The 15581-nt window shown below is 44.6% G+C and overlaps 1 pseudogene; it reads left to right on the plus strand.

The window, feature by feature from the left end:
• Positions 1-574: 574 nt before the first annotated feature.
• LOC143638507 (centromere protein V-like protein 3) lies at positions 575-1443 on the plus strand (annotated as a pseudogene).
• Positions 1444-15581: the final 14138 nt, after the last annotated feature.

The following is a 15581-nucleotide window of genomic DNA, read 5'->3' on the forward strand; positions in this document are numbered from 1 at the left end:
TTTGCACTTCAACAGTATAGGTCAATGCATTGAAAGAGAGTTCAGACAGCCACATCATGCACACATGAATCTACAAAGCTGAAATGGTACAGTCATATGAAAACAGACCCCATCGCAAGGAAAACTAGTAGAGGCAGACAGATCCCACCCTGCAGGCAGACAGCAAAAAAAAAGTCTTCCCCTATCTGGCCCCTCTCCTTCACACCCAGCTGGTGGGCTTGAGACCACCTGTGTCTCCCTGGGGGGCTCTCTTTGGTCCCTGTGGGAGAAATCATGACCATATTTTGGTTCCGAGTTTGGTGTAACTGACTCTAAATGAGTGCTAGAGTTTGGAGAGCTGAATACTCCTCCCTGTGCCCAGAAGCCCTGGGGGACCCCACACGTGTCTGCTGAACCACCTCCTTCCCATTGAGTCTCTCAGGGAGCAGAGGCTGTTTTGATAGGGTCAAGGGAAGGGTCTCTTGACATCACACTCAACAAGTGGCCAATCCTGCAGGTGCAGCCAATGAGGTTGCTCAGAGACTGCCTGGGAAATGAGGGGCGGTGGGCGCCCACTCAGAAGACTGCAGGCGCCATGGGCAGAGCAAGGCAAAGAGCCAGCGCTCAGCGGCGGAAGCAAAAGCGTCCCGGGGATCCTCCAGCCACCTGCGCAGCCGTCGCGGTCATGGGCACTAGCCGCGCGCGGTGCCCAGCTGTCCAAGTCGGGGTCGGGAGCCAGGCGGAAGGCAGGGAGCGCGCGGCAGCCAAGAGGCGGCGGGGAAAGGCGCGGCGCAAGCTCTGGTGGCGGCGGGTCCGGGAGACCTGCGCCAAGAATCTGCTGCTCCCGCCGCAGCTGCGGAACCAGCGGGCGCTCATGCCCACCCCAGCGGCCCCCGCCAAGTCCCCGGGTGAGCTGGACCTGGGCGCGCAGCGCGAGCGCTGGGAGAAGTTCCGCAACTGCGGGGCCTGAGCTGCGAGGGTGCCGCCAAGTTCCTGTTGGACACCTTCGAGTTCCCGGGCCTGGTGTACCACACCGGGGGCTGCCACTGTGGCGCTGTCCGCTTTGCGGCATGGGCCCCTGAGGATCTGCACGTGGTGGAGTGCAGCTGCAGGCTGTGCAAGAAGAAGCAGCACCGCCACTTCCTCGTTCCCGCTGAGCGCTTCACGCTGCTGCAGGGCGCCGAGAGCATGGTCACCTACCCGTCCAACACGCACCCGGCGCTGCACAGCTTCTGCAGCAGGTGCGGGGTGCAGAGCTTCCACGCTGCGGAATCCGACCCACGCGTGTATGGCGTCGCCCCGCACTGCCTGGATGCGGGCACTGTGCGCAGCATGGTCATCGAGGAGGTCGATGGTGAAGCTTGGGCGCAGGAGGCCACTGAAGAGGAGGAGGAGGAAGACGACAACATGCAGAACGCATCCATCGAGATGGCCCCTGCCTGTCCTGGCCAAGAGGAGCAGTGACTGGGGCCACAAGCTGAACCCAGTGTGCTGGTGGGGGCCCCTCCAGCCAACCCCTGCAGCACTTGGGTAAAGAATCCTTCTCCCCTGTGAACCAGATCTGTTTCCAGACTGGCAAACCTGTGGTGTCAGTGCAAACTACCTGTCCCTCTTTCCCCCTTCCCCTCCAGTTCTGTTCAAGGGACTCTCTCTGAATCCGGAACTTGAGCACACACACCTTCTTCTGTGTACAATGATCACCTTGATATCTAACAAGCAAGTAGTGTCTCCACGTTTTCAAGCCATCTCTTTTATCACTTGGTTGTGCCATTCGTCCTGAAGGATCCCCACATGGCTGGTGGGAATCCCGTGTACTGTATGTTTCTGGTGCTATTGTGAACAGGCTTGTGTGCAACACGTGCATTTTAGTGTGCTAGGCGGCTACATCCCAACACTTTGGTGAACACTTTCAGGACGTTCTCCCCGGGTTTCCTGAGCGTTTGTGTTTTAGGTGGACGCGTTTCCACTACTTAGGGAAAGCTGTTGCTTTCAGCCACGTTGTTTATCTAGTGTGTTTGAAAATTAGCATGTTTTGAAATTCGATATTACATACCTCATCACACTCCGTTCTCCAATGATGCTACTCTGTTGCTGGGTTTTGTGTTAGTGACTCACTGCTGGGGGGGGGGGGGGCGGGATGGGGAGAGAGGATTGAGAGGGATGTCCACCCCCTTGGATCTTTCAAAGTACCCACCTTGTACATGTGTTAAGTGTTCAGAAATTAATAAATATTTATAAATGTGAAATTGTGTTTCTTGATCTCTACATAGAATAGGATTTGGCAGTGGGGAAATTGGGGCTTTTGAACAAAGTGGGCCTCTGTGAATGTCAAAGATGGTGGTGTCTCTCACTCTGCAGCAAGGCAAAATTCTCCAGGGTCCCCTAAATTTTGGATGAGGGGTATCAGCAGAGTGTTTGCACATTCAGCCTCTGGGGAAACACTATCTGTACTTGAATCCAGTCTCTGCCACCTACTGGGTAGGTCACTTGTATGCAGTTCCCTAAGTGATGGGATCAAGTCCCAGTGTTCTCATATTCAGGGCAAACCTGGTGCGGAGCACTGGATACCTTATCCATGAATACCCTGTTTCTCTTCTCAGCTGATGGGAACTCCTGTCAGGTCCCCTGGGCCATACAAAACTCTTGTTTGTCCTCTTCTATAGTGGGGTGGTAGGAAAAGTATAAACAAATTCAATGAAATAACTTAAGGAAGGATGAGATTAGGGTTTGAGGATGTGCAGGAGGGTCAGATGGCTTTGTGCCTTCAGTGGAGGCCTGTCCTAGGCCCCTAATCCCCCCTCACACACCCAGTGACTCTTGCCTCAATAACAAATGGCCCCCAAGGTAGTCCATAACATGGCAGCCGTTTAGTATACGCATGGCATTTCAAAATCAGGAACTGAGAAAGGACACAGGGCAAATGACTTTTTTCATATGATGTCTATGACCCCCTTTGAAAAAGCCTGGCCTGCCATGCCTGGATTCATATGAAGGCTCCTTGACTGACAGTCCTGGTGGCCTTGTGAACAGGACTGAAGGATGGCGTGGAACAGGAAGTGGAGTTCCTAACTTTCACCTCGTGGTGGCATTCGTTTTCTTCTGAGCATGGCAGACCTCTCTGTAGTCAGGCCTCATATGTGATGACTCAGACCCTGAGGGGTGGGGGTTTCAATAAGAAAGGTGATTGTTGCATCAGCTCCTGTGATGAAGCCTCAGAACTCATGGTGAGTCACTCCTGTCATACTCTATTGATTAGAAGTGAGTCACAAGCCCTTTCACATTCAAGTGGGATAATAAGAATTACATCTCTCAGTGGGGGAGGTGACAGGCGCTATTTATAACAACATGAGATGGGAGATGTTGCTGTGGACATTTTCAGAAAATACAGTCTTGCACCTGTGGACTTCTAGGTAGCAGGTTATGTGTCATTCTGTCTCCCTATATTGGGGCTGCACGGCTGCACCCCTAACTTTTTGCAAAGTTCACATACAGCTTATGCACAATTTTATGGATGACTTAAGGGAAAATAGGCCTGGTTATACCTCCTTCTCTGGGCAAGAACAAACCAAATGTGAGTGATGGTACAGAGAATAAGATGTTAGGGCAAACAGCTGTTCAGTCAGTCTTCAAGCTGACCTTGGCAATGCCCTAAGACACACAGTCCAATGTGCTAAAAGCTACATGGAGGAAATACATCTTGCTCTTCCCACTGGGAGCTTTCACCTGTCGGAAGTAGCATATATTGGAGTGCTTTTGCACGGTGGCACCGACCATCCCTTCTGCTCTCCCTTCTAAGCATTCATGCATTCCTTCTTTCCTACCACAAACATTTACTGAGGATTTGCCACCGGCCAAGTACAATGTGGGAAGTGCTCCAGGATACGGCATGAAGTAAGTCAGTAATAATGCCAAGTTGCCAATCTTTTAGACAGACATGCAACTTTGAGTTAGGTGTGCACACAGGAGAGGTAATGGGGGTTTCTTAGTCTGAGCGCCCCAGAAAGCACACACAACATCAGACCTGTGATTGGGTGAGTGAATGACAAGACGTGTGATCAGAGGTCCTAGGTCATTTCCTAAGAACTTTGCTTGGCTCTCTCACAGAATACCATAGAAGAGGGAACTACGGTGTCCTCCACAGTAGACCAGAAGGGCCCGCACAGCCCAAAAGACACAGGGACAAATTCTTGGTGCCTTTACCAAAAGAATCTACAGAATGAGCTTGATAAGAAAGTGTGTGTTCTTTTCTGGCAAGTGTCCAGGACAGTCTGAGTTAAGGAAATTCCCATGTGTACTATATGAAGAGGCTTTGACTGATAATTGTAGTGTTATTTCTTCAATTTCCCTAGACAGATACAGTATTTTCCTAATTAAGTGTGCTCAACAATGAAAATTCATATCATGAACCCAAATGGAAATCAATATCACTGGTCATAGCATAGAACCTCATTAAATGAGATGAGTAAGTTGATCTTTACACCCAGTTTTGAAATGAATCATTTCAAAATCATGAAAATGAAAAAGGTGACGCATGTCTGAAGACTCTCCTGTTAACAAGCACCTCAATCTCTTCCGTTAATTAATTCTCACCCAAGCCTCTCAGAGCACATTTTTTCCCTTTAGGGTACTAGGGATTGGACCCAGGAATGTTCAAGCACAAAGCCACACCCTCAGCCCCTTTTCACTTTTTATTTTGAGACCAGACCTCACTAAGATTCTTAGGCTGACTCTGAACTTGTGATCCTCCTGCTTCATCCTCCAGAGCTGTTGAGCTGATGTGCATGTGCCACCACACCTGGCATCAGAGCACATATTTTTAAGCAGGCTTTATCGACTTTGGCACTGTGACCCTGAGAACAGAAGCACTAAGTGCACGGATCCCAGGCTGGCAAGTGGCACAGGGAAGGAAAACCAGAGCTACTGCCTGCCAGATTCATTAAGGACTGCAGGAAACATTCGTTCTCAAGTACTTCTACCCCACTCATTCTGCTCCTTTCCCCCTTTTGCATAGATCCAACTCACTTCATGGATCTAGCTCTTCTTCACGCTTGAGGCAATTCACTGTTCCTTGGTCCTTGCCCATCATCCCAGTATCCTCTCCGTTGACTTTGGCCTCCTTTAAAGGTCTGAAATGTTAGTGTTTTGATCATTTTGCAACGTCCAACATTGTTATTTCAGGTTTCCATGTATTTGTCTTTGTGACTACAAATAATCACCATGATAGTTTGGATCACACTTGTTATGAGGAAAGAATCATTGAACAGACTTCCACAGGGGCTCTTGTCCATGTCTGCCAGTTGTTGCTCTTTGAATGTGGAACATTTCCACATACCTGTGTTCATCTTCTCTGTGAGCTTTGAGTGAGGCAAAGCATTTAAATAAGCAAATGGGCCTAGTATCCTGTGGCCACGTGGCTCACTGGTTAAGCATCCCTGGTTTGATTTATGGCACAACAATAACAAGAAAACTAACAAACAAAAAAACAACAACAACAACATTGAGGGTGAAGCAGTTCAGAGGATAAGGTTATGGCACACAAGCATATAATCATAGGAATGGGAAATATGGCCTTCTTGATGCTTGTTAAGATTCCTCTTTTCAAAACCCTCTCATGTTCCGAACGTTTGCATGAGAAGCTCCAGAGCGTCTTGCATTTCACACTCTTGAAGGGGGCATTAGTAAGTAAAATCAGATCCTAGGAGAACACATGGAATGCACACACAGTGTGAAACCAGTCAATAAAAGACTGTGGGTAAAGTAAACTCTTTTCCCTTTTTGTAAAGTAGTCCCAGAATGCTAGATCTCCTAACTAGGGCAGATTTTTAATTGAAGTGATAAAGCTCATAGAACTCCATGCCCGGATGCTTCAATGGTCAGCAGGAGCCATTTGTCACCATTAAGATTACTTATATTATTGTTACAAGATCTTTGATCCCAATGTAAATAGGCCCTGCCAGTTCTGCTGGACTGAGAGTAAAGTAAGCCTAGGAATTGCCCAACACCTTTGCCCTATGCCACCTGGAGAGAGATTGAGGTCTTCTCTTTAGGACTTAGATTTAGAGATTCCACCTGTAATACCTGGGGCGTGTCTCTGAGATCCTAGTATAGTTGTTGTGCTCTCCATAATGTACAATGCTGGTACCCAGAAACAAGGCACAGTTGGATGGGTTGATGTCGTCACTGTCCCTCACTTACAGTAATGGATTTAGGTGAGTGACATCGGTTTTCTCAGCTAAGGCTGTAGAAGCTGTAACCAATGTGCACCATGATCACAAGGTAACATGAGAGCATCTGGACACAGCTGGGATGGGCAGAAAGTTCTGGATGGAGAAACCCAAAATGGTGACCTCCTGGTCTCTGGGACAATCCCTCATCATCAGAAGGTGGCAGTTTCCTATCATCAGAAACCCCAATGAGCAAGTCCCCAGCCTTAGAGGGATGGCACACTCAGGATCCTCACCTCTTTGGTAAGAGTTTCAGGTCTCACCTCCAGGCACCACAGTGCCCCACAGGAAAAGACAGACTACTGACACTCCCTCTGGCATTTTGCCAGGCGCCATCCAGACTTGTTTACAGACCCTAACATTTCTCTGCAAAATGCCAGGCGCCATCCCGACCTGTCCACAGACCCCAACAGACTACCTTTCCTCAGCCCATCCTCCTGGGGATTGGGAAAACTTTCTCTGCGAACACTCTGATTCAGATTCTACTTCCAACTTTCTTTTTCTGACTCTCAGTACCATCATGCTAAATTTGGGCTGGGCATGGTGGTGCAAACCTGTAATCCCAGCAGAATGGGAAGATGAGGCCAGAGGTTTGTGAGATCAAAGCCAGCCTCAGCAATAGTGAGGTGCTATACAACTCAGCAAGACCCTGTCTTGGAATAAAATATAAAATATGGCTTGGGGTGTGGTTCAGTGGTTGTGTGTCCCTGAGTTAAATACTCAAAAAAAAAAAAAAAACCAAAGATCTTGCTAAAAATTTGGAAGATCAGTATTTTATAAAGTTTGTATTCCTCCTCTAGGCCCTTGTCATTCATATGAAAGAATAACTCTTATATTTCCTTCCTGGCTGCAATGGAAGGAAATATAAGAGTTATCCTTTCATATGAATGAACAAAGAAAAGTAGACAACACACATGAAACAATGATTTCCAAGAGATTAGATACAAAGCAGTCAATGGGGGTGACCTATCAGAGAGGAGAAATAAACATCTTGAGCAACATGACCACCTCAGCTTACTTGGAGGAGACCCTGGTAGTCTCCCTGGCTTGTGAAAGACAGAGCAGTCGTACTAGTCGGCCTTAAAGAGCAGTTGGACAAAATGATATCATGTGAAAGGGGCCAGGCAGAGAAAGGCAAATACCACTTGATCTCACTCATGTGTGGCATCTTAAATGAGTGGACCTCATAGAATAAACATGACAACTGTAGTTATGAGTCTTGTGTTGTTGTTGGGGATTGTTGGGAAGAGGATGAAAATTTCAGTTAGAATGAAAGAATAAGTCCAGGACATCTGTGATACATCATGGTGACTATGATGAATAACACTATATTGTTTTAAAAAATCCCATGATAGTACATTTCAAGTGTGATAAACCTGTACAAATTACATGTGAGGTCTCATATATGTGCAATAGCTTGATTTATATTTTCCACCATGTACACATACATGAAAATGAGTTGCAGTTGCACATTCCAATATATATATTATATATATTTTTTTCTCCATTTGGCACTTTGAGTAAATAAGTACGTTTCAAACCTCCTAAGAGTCAAACAGGTAAAAACGTCCAAAAGAATGAATTGGATCCCTTTTTCCAACTCAATAAAAAATTAACTCAAAGTGGATCAATGACCTACATGGAGAAAAAAAGCCATAACTCCTTCACAAAAACAGCATACAATAATTCTCAGGCAGAATTCTCATCTCTCTGCAGAATGTTCCAGGTCTCTCATCCAGGTGTATCAGTACTCCAGGAAACACACAAACTGCGTCTCCTCAGCCTATGTATCACCTTGGGTATTAGGAAATTTTTTTCTATAAACACTCTGATTCTAATTCTATTTCCAAATTCCTTATTCTGAGTCTGAGGAAAGATTTGGCTAAATATGGAAGATCCATGTCCTAGAGAGAAAGAATTCCATCCCAAAGAGACTCTATTTCTGGCTACAATGAAAGAAAAAGTAATAGATTTTTCCCTTCCAAGCAACAAAGAAAAGTAGTGGGTGACTCACATAATATCCATTATTGTGTGTGGAGGGATGACGTCAACCCTACCCACCTTTTACCTGGCTCTTGGTCCTCATGCTTTGTACATTTGGGAGAACATGAGGAGTATAATAGGCTCTCAGAGATAAGCCTCAATGTAAAATAAATCCTGATGTTATTATAGGCAAAGGATTTTTACATCTGATACTGTGGCACAAACAACAGAAGTAAAATAAAAGATGCACAGGCTGTTACCAAAATTGCAATGCTTTGTGCTTCAAAGGCTCCACGCGAGAACGTAAATAAGAATTCATGGAACTATTTCAAAGTCAGGTATTCAGCTAAAGTTACATGCCGACTATACAAAGCATGTCTGTTTCTCAATAGCATAAACAGACAAATAATCTTATTTTTAAATGGGCAAAGAATATGGTGGGACATTTTGCCTAATGAGTCATACAAAAGGCCAGTAAGCACCTGAGAAGACACTCACTGATTGATGCATGATGGAGACCCAAGTCTAAACCACAGTGCGTGCTACTCCTTCACACAATCTGGATGACAACATTTAGAGTCAGACAATTTAACAACTAAGTCAGACAAAAATAATTGACAGCAAGAACTGGAGTAACAGAAATCCGGATAGATTGCTTGTCGGGATTATAAAATAGGGCAACCCCTTTGGTAGTTTGGGTTTTCCTCAATACCTGAAACAGTTTCCAAGTGACCCAAAAGGTTCACTCTTAAGAATCCACCAAAAGGAAATGAAAATTTATGTCAAAACAAAAATGCATCACAAATGTTGAGAACATGAATATTCATAAAGGCCAAAGTTATTAAGTAGCCCACGTTTCTATCAGATTATGACTGGTTGGATGGAATGGCGTCTATTCATTTAATGGAAGATTCTCTGGCAATCAAGAGGAATGAAGCCCCAAAATGTGTTAAAACATAAGTGGACCCTGAAAACTTTATAATGCAAGAAGAGGCCACATGATAAGTTTCCACTTTTATGTAATGTACAGAATAGGTGAATTTATAGTCAGAAATCTTTAAAATAATTTTACTGGAGCATTATAATTATACATGGTAGTAGGATTCATTATGCCACACTGAAACTTGCACATGACATAATTTGATTAATCAAATTCCCCAGAACCTTCCCTTTCTCTCCTCTTCTCTCTCCCCCTATTCTGCTTGTTCTACTCTACTCATCTCCCTTCTATTATTATCATTATGTTATCATTTCAATTGGTGCATTAAAATTATACACATAAGTGAGATTCATTATAGTACAATCATGTCTGGACAGAGTATAATTTAATTAGTTATGCATTTTGGTGGTGCTGGGAATGAATCTCAGGGCCGGCCAGTGTAGGCCTACCACTGAGCTTCACCCCCAGCCCTGGACACACCCTGAATTCATAGGTTTGGTATCCCAGCCTTTCCCACATACCCTCCCCTCCTCCTTCCCTCCCAATCCCCTTCCTCTACTGTCTTCATCTCCCTTCTATTCTCAAGAGAGCCTTTTTTAAAAAAAAGTATTATTCTTTTTCTCTCAGTCTCTCTCTAGCTTCCACATTTGAGAGAAAACTTTTATTTTTTTCAAACTACCAGAGCCTGGCTTATTTCACTTAGAAGGAATAATTTAGTTTTCCTGGGCAAGGAGTGTAGGTTAGAACATAGATATTCATGGGCAGGGGCTTTCTTCTGAGGAGTTTAACATTTCTTAGTGAAATTCTTGTGATGGTCGCGTATCTCTGGGAGTATGCCACCAAACCCAACTGAAGTGTACAATTTACACGGATGAATTTTATTTTATGTGGATTATGTTTCAACCTGGTGTGTCTCTAAAAGCACCATTTACTTTGTACTTAATATCCAAATGTCCCCTGCAATCTACTCACGCCCATTAACGTCTGAATGGACATAGGGAATATTTACACCTAGTCACAACTTGAGATATGAAAAATCTTGGCAACCTGGTTCATTGGTGGAAGATAAACAGACAATTCAGTGCTCATGGTGTGAATGGCAAGAGCTGAGACCTGAGTGAACGCTGGATCCCTCATTCTCAAGCACAGAGAGGCATATAAACTGTGCAGTGATGTTGTAAAGACAAATCATTGAGGAGTGTGAGACAATCTGCTGAGGAAGAGCCATTAACTGACACTAAAAACGGTCAGCCTCACACTACTTTTGGGGTAGTTCTGAATGGGATTCTTGTAAAGAATAAATGTTTCAAAATGTACTGTCACAGTGTGATTTCCTTTTTCCTAAGAAAGGACGATGTTCAGCCTGTTTGGAACGCTATGCCCTGGCATGTGTTGTCAATTGGAGTGATAGCTGGGCTCAAGCCCTGCTCTCCCACTTGATAGCTGTGCAACCAGAGGCAAGAGTCTGAATTTCTCGCTTTTAGAGCACTCATCCTGACCAACTCCGGATTGGATCTCCTCAGCAGGGATAAGACCATCTCCCTCAGGGGCTTTTTTAGCAATGGGAGATGAGAGGAAACACTTTGTCTGATTCTCTCTCTCCTGCATTTTCTCTTTCTCCCTTCTCATTGCCTCCTTCTCAAAAGGTATTCAGGAACCCCATCCTAATTAACTTTTGCCTTCCCCCTCTGTGTACCAAACCCTCTCCCTCATTTCTTTTCCAAAGATGTATCTGAGCCTTCCCATCCTCACTTTTCAATTAAATTCAGTCTGGCTTCATTCCCTATGGGCCCCCAGCTATCCCAGCTGATACAGGTATCAAGAAGGTAACAAGCATGTTCTAATTAATGAATCCCAGAGGACTTGACTCCCGGTTCTCATCTGACCTCAGCTCCCTCTGGCATTACCCTCTCTCCTTCATCTCTGTCTGTGATTCTACCCTGTCTCCCAATGACGTTCCTCTTCCTCTTAGATTTCTTACTCCATCTGCTTCCACAACTTCTGTTTCCCTGTGCACTTAAATGCTCGTCTTCCCTGGGTCCCATTTCCCTGGCCAACTCTTTACATACTCTACTTCCTAATCCCGGATTAGTCAATTCCAATTCAAGGCTTCATCTACTTCTGGTGTAGAGATGATTCCTAAATACCTATTGTGGGTCTGGAGCCAATTCCTGAGCACCTGGCCAAAATGTCCAGCTAAGCTTGCTCTTGGGCATCCTGGCTGTTTCCACAGATCTCATCTCAGTATACTGTCCTCACCTGCAAATTGTGCAAGCCTCTCTCTTCCATTCTGCAACAAAGTGGGTGGGCTTCCTCACTCATCCAACTCACAATTTTCTCTATGGGATCTGGATGGACACAGTGTTCTGGTTCAAGCAGCAGTAGGCTTCTAGGGAAAAATCAAGTGGCTATAGAGACTAATACTCTCTATAATGCAAGGCATCCATCTCAAGCAAGCTCTTGAAGGGGCTAGTGGATTACTGCATTTTCCCAAAATGCTCCTCTCCAACTCCCTATAATGACCAGGTTGTTTTAAAGCTTTACAATGCCTCAAACACCTGATCTGCATTTTTCTATCTTAGAAGCTGGTGATCTACTACTTTGGTGAGAAAATGTCGGTCCTCAGGGGGACTCTTACAATTCGTGGCACCAGTATAAAAACCTGCCTGCAGCTACATCTGTGGTGGTCATCTCCTTCCAGTAATGATAGAAGTATCACTCTTGATGTTTAAGGGAAAAGCCTTCAGTGAGTGCTTTGGATGACATCCCTGCTATCTTATCAGGAACCTTCTACTATGAATAATTTATTTTTTCTCTCTACTACTCTCATGTAGTCAGTTTCTCCTTCTCCAAACTACTTTTTTCCATGAGCACTAAAACATGCTCTGAGAACAACTGAACATATGCAATGTAAATAAATAATAAAAAATCCAAAACACCTTCCCTCTTTCCCATATTACTGCCAGGCGACCACCTAATGTCCCCACGTTCACAATGAAACTTTCAGCTTTCTACACTGGTCATACTTCTTTCCCTGTTCACCCAATACTAGGCTTTTACTCCCCACATTCCATGCGAGGCTCTCTCCAGCATTCCCCCAGTGCTCATGACATGAAATCAAAAGGGAATATTTTGTCCTCCTGACGTCAGGAATGAGATAAGGCTGGAATGATAGATAGATGGGCCCCTGGATAACTCCCTGAGCGGTAACTCACAAACAGTACCTGCAGATATTGCTATAAACTTATAAAAATGTTGTTTTTAAATCAGGACCCTACGTGACAGGGGTCATGCCTCTCCACAGAAGGAAAAATACCTGACTGACAAGTTGATTGGACTCAAAGTGGCATGAATCCCTCGTGGACACTGAACGCCTTACCCAGGAGTGCTCAGGGGCCGACTTTATTAAACCTGTAGATCTATATCAACCTAAGAGCCACACTTTGACATTCCTCTCATGGGTCCCTTCCCTCTTTTGGAGCTCTGCTTTCTATTCCTCTAATAAATGCTCTTACTTTGTTCTCTCCCTAGTGTCTGTGCATTTTCTTCTTCAAATTCATGAGAGGATGAGCCCACCCCCACACTCCCTGCTACACTCAGATCACCTAATTTAGGAGGAGCATGGAAACTATCGAACACTCTCTTCTTTGGAAATTGTACTCTTCTTTCCTCTGTTCATCATTTTCTTGTGAAGGGGCCATATGTCACTGTTTCCTTGGATGCTTTCTGAATTTGTAGCTGATGCTGAAAACTGGATATCTGGATATTATAGTGTGGTATCACTGAAAATCAGATTATCTCCCTTCCCCAGTGTTTACTTTTCTTCATGTCTGAAAGGTACAGCCATTCATTAATTGCTTCTTCCCATCTGAGTCTCATTACCCATAGGGAGACAGAATGGATGTCTATTGACCTCTTTTGCAGAAGAGGAACCGAGTAGTTTTGCTTTCCTAGTCACGCAACCAGTTAGGGACAGAGTCCAGAAAAAAAGCCACATCTGTTAACATTTGACTCCAAGTCTTCCCCATTACCCACTACCTTCCCCAGAAGAGGCAGCTCCAGAATAAGGTCTGCTTGAAAGAGATGTTTACCAACTATTGTGTGAGAGCTTGCATTTCTTGTCGTGTGTGGTCATTCAAGTTGGTGTCCTTTTGCTTGGGTGTGGAAGCCATTTCCTTGAGAGTCAGAAGCTAGGATGAAACCAAAGTAAACCAAAAATACTACTGTCACTCTTTGTGGATTGGCTCTGTGGTGTCGTACTCCTTCAACATTTAGATGGGACTTTAAAAAAATCCACCATACTCTCATTTTCTGCTTGTACTGAGAACAGGGTCAACTGCAGGGAAACCAAAAGGTCTTCCCAGATCTTTTCTGAGCCAGCATCCTCCTGGGTTATGCACCTGGTGTTTTAAACCCCTGAGCACACAGAGGTGCTTTCCAATGCGCTCATGTCCTAAAGAAGCACTCTTCTCTGCTTTCCCCTCACCCAAGGCTTTCAGCTGCCCTTTATATCTTTCAAGTACAAACTTTAGACTCAGGCAGCTATAGGTTTTTGTTTGTTCTTTTTTGCCTTAGAATGTTTTCTAGAATAGACCATCAGATTTCTTTTTTTTTTTTTTTTTTGCCTGAAGTGAGTTCTAAGTTGGGTCCAATATAGTGGAGCATCTTGCATGAGCTCTTCAGGTAGCTCTGAGAAAAATAAGAACTATGAATACAGTCACTGGTGAATAAGGTCTGCTGCACTTTGTCTAGTATCAGGTATCAGGGGTCCCTCTTGTGGATACCTGCTGCTATACTCTAGAGCTCCAACAAGGCAGGGAGGGGGTAGAGCAAGATATGCAAAAATGCTGCCCAATTTTCTTACCAGTTTTTCTTTGGGGTAGATTTTTATGGTTTTTAAATAAACAATTAGGAAATTGACTGTGTTAAACCTTTGTATTTAGTTTTAATTTTTAAACTATTTGGTACTGGGAATTGAACTCAGGGGCACTCTACACTGATGCACATTCCTGGTCCTATTTTGTATTTTATTCAATGACAGGGTCTCAATGACTTGCTTAGCACCTTGCTTTTGCTAAGGCTGACTCTTTTTAAGGAGGCTGGCTTTGAAATTGGGATCCTCCCATCTCAGCCTTCTGAGCTGCTGGGATTACAGGCATGAGCCACCAGCCTAGCAACCATTTTTAAATATACAGTTTGGTGGTAGAGGTGTACATTCACATTATTGTATATGCATCACACCACTATCAATTTCCAACACATTTTCTTAACGTAGAAATGTGTACCCATTATACAATAACTTCTTATTTCCTCCTCTGCACAGGCTTCAGTCACCTGAACTTTACTTTGTCTCTGAGTTTTCTGATTCTACGCATCTCACGTAATGAGGAATAGTATAATGCATGCCATTTTGTTCCTGGCTTACTTCACTAGCAGGTCTTTATGATTCACCCATGTGGTAGCACATTACAGGGTTCTATTCTCTAAAGGTGGATAACATTGCAGGTAGATGCGTTGTTGTCTTTTTCCATTCATCCACCCAAGGGTATCTATCTAGGTTGTTTGTACACATTTTGCTTATTGTAAATTGTACTGCAATAAGCCACTCACTGGGGGACAAACAAGGCATGATCCACAGGAAGCATCTCAAATAGAAAACTCATAGAATCACAGAGAATGTTGGTGGTGCCTGGGGCTAAGGGGCAAGGAAAAGACAAATCTCTAATACACAGGCATAGGTCTTCAACTATGCACGAGGAATAAATTCTGGAGATCTGCTGTATAACTTTGTCCCATAGCTGACAGCTCTGTATGGTACACTTGTCATTTGTAAACAGTGTAGATCTTATACTGCTATTTGTAATACAGTATTACAACTTTTACACAGTATTACAAATTTTCTCAGGGATTTCTTTCCTCTTCCTCACTCTCTTAACCTTTGGGGGCCCCTATAGGGGCCTTTTCCTTAGGTCACACACAACCTTCAATGAATAGATGTAAAACACTTAGTACAGTGTGTTGTGTTTGCAGTTCTGGGGATTGAAGCCTGGGCCCACCTACCACTGAGCTACAGCGCTAGTCTTATTCATTCATTTATTTATTATATTTTGAGACAGGGTCTCCTTCAGTTGCCAATGCTGGCCTCGAACTTGCAACCCTCCCCTCTCAGTCTCCCCAGAAGGGGGAGTTGCAGGCACGTGTGTTCCACCGCCCCCAGTTTAGGACAGTGCTTGACACATGGCAAACACTGGACAAACCTCACTTTTAATATAAACTGAACATCTAATCATGCATTATCAAGTCCTTTCCTCATTGTTACACTGAGCTCTTTTCTAGGTGTTACAGGCAGAGCAGGAACAGGAAGGTCATCTGTGATGGAGGCACCTGTGCCCTCAAGGCTGTAAGATCACCTGAAGGCCTAGCCAGCGTCGCCTAGTGGAGGCTAAGGCAGGGAG

The sequence above is a fragment of the Callospermophilus lateralis genome, chromosome X (assembly GCF_048772815.1).
Source record: "Callospermophilus lateralis isolate mCalLat2 chromosome X, mCalLat2.hap1, whole genome shotgun sequence".
NCBI classification, from domain to species: Eukaryota; Metazoa; Chordata; class Mammalia; order Rodentia; family Sciuridae; genus Callospermophilus; species Callospermophilus lateralis.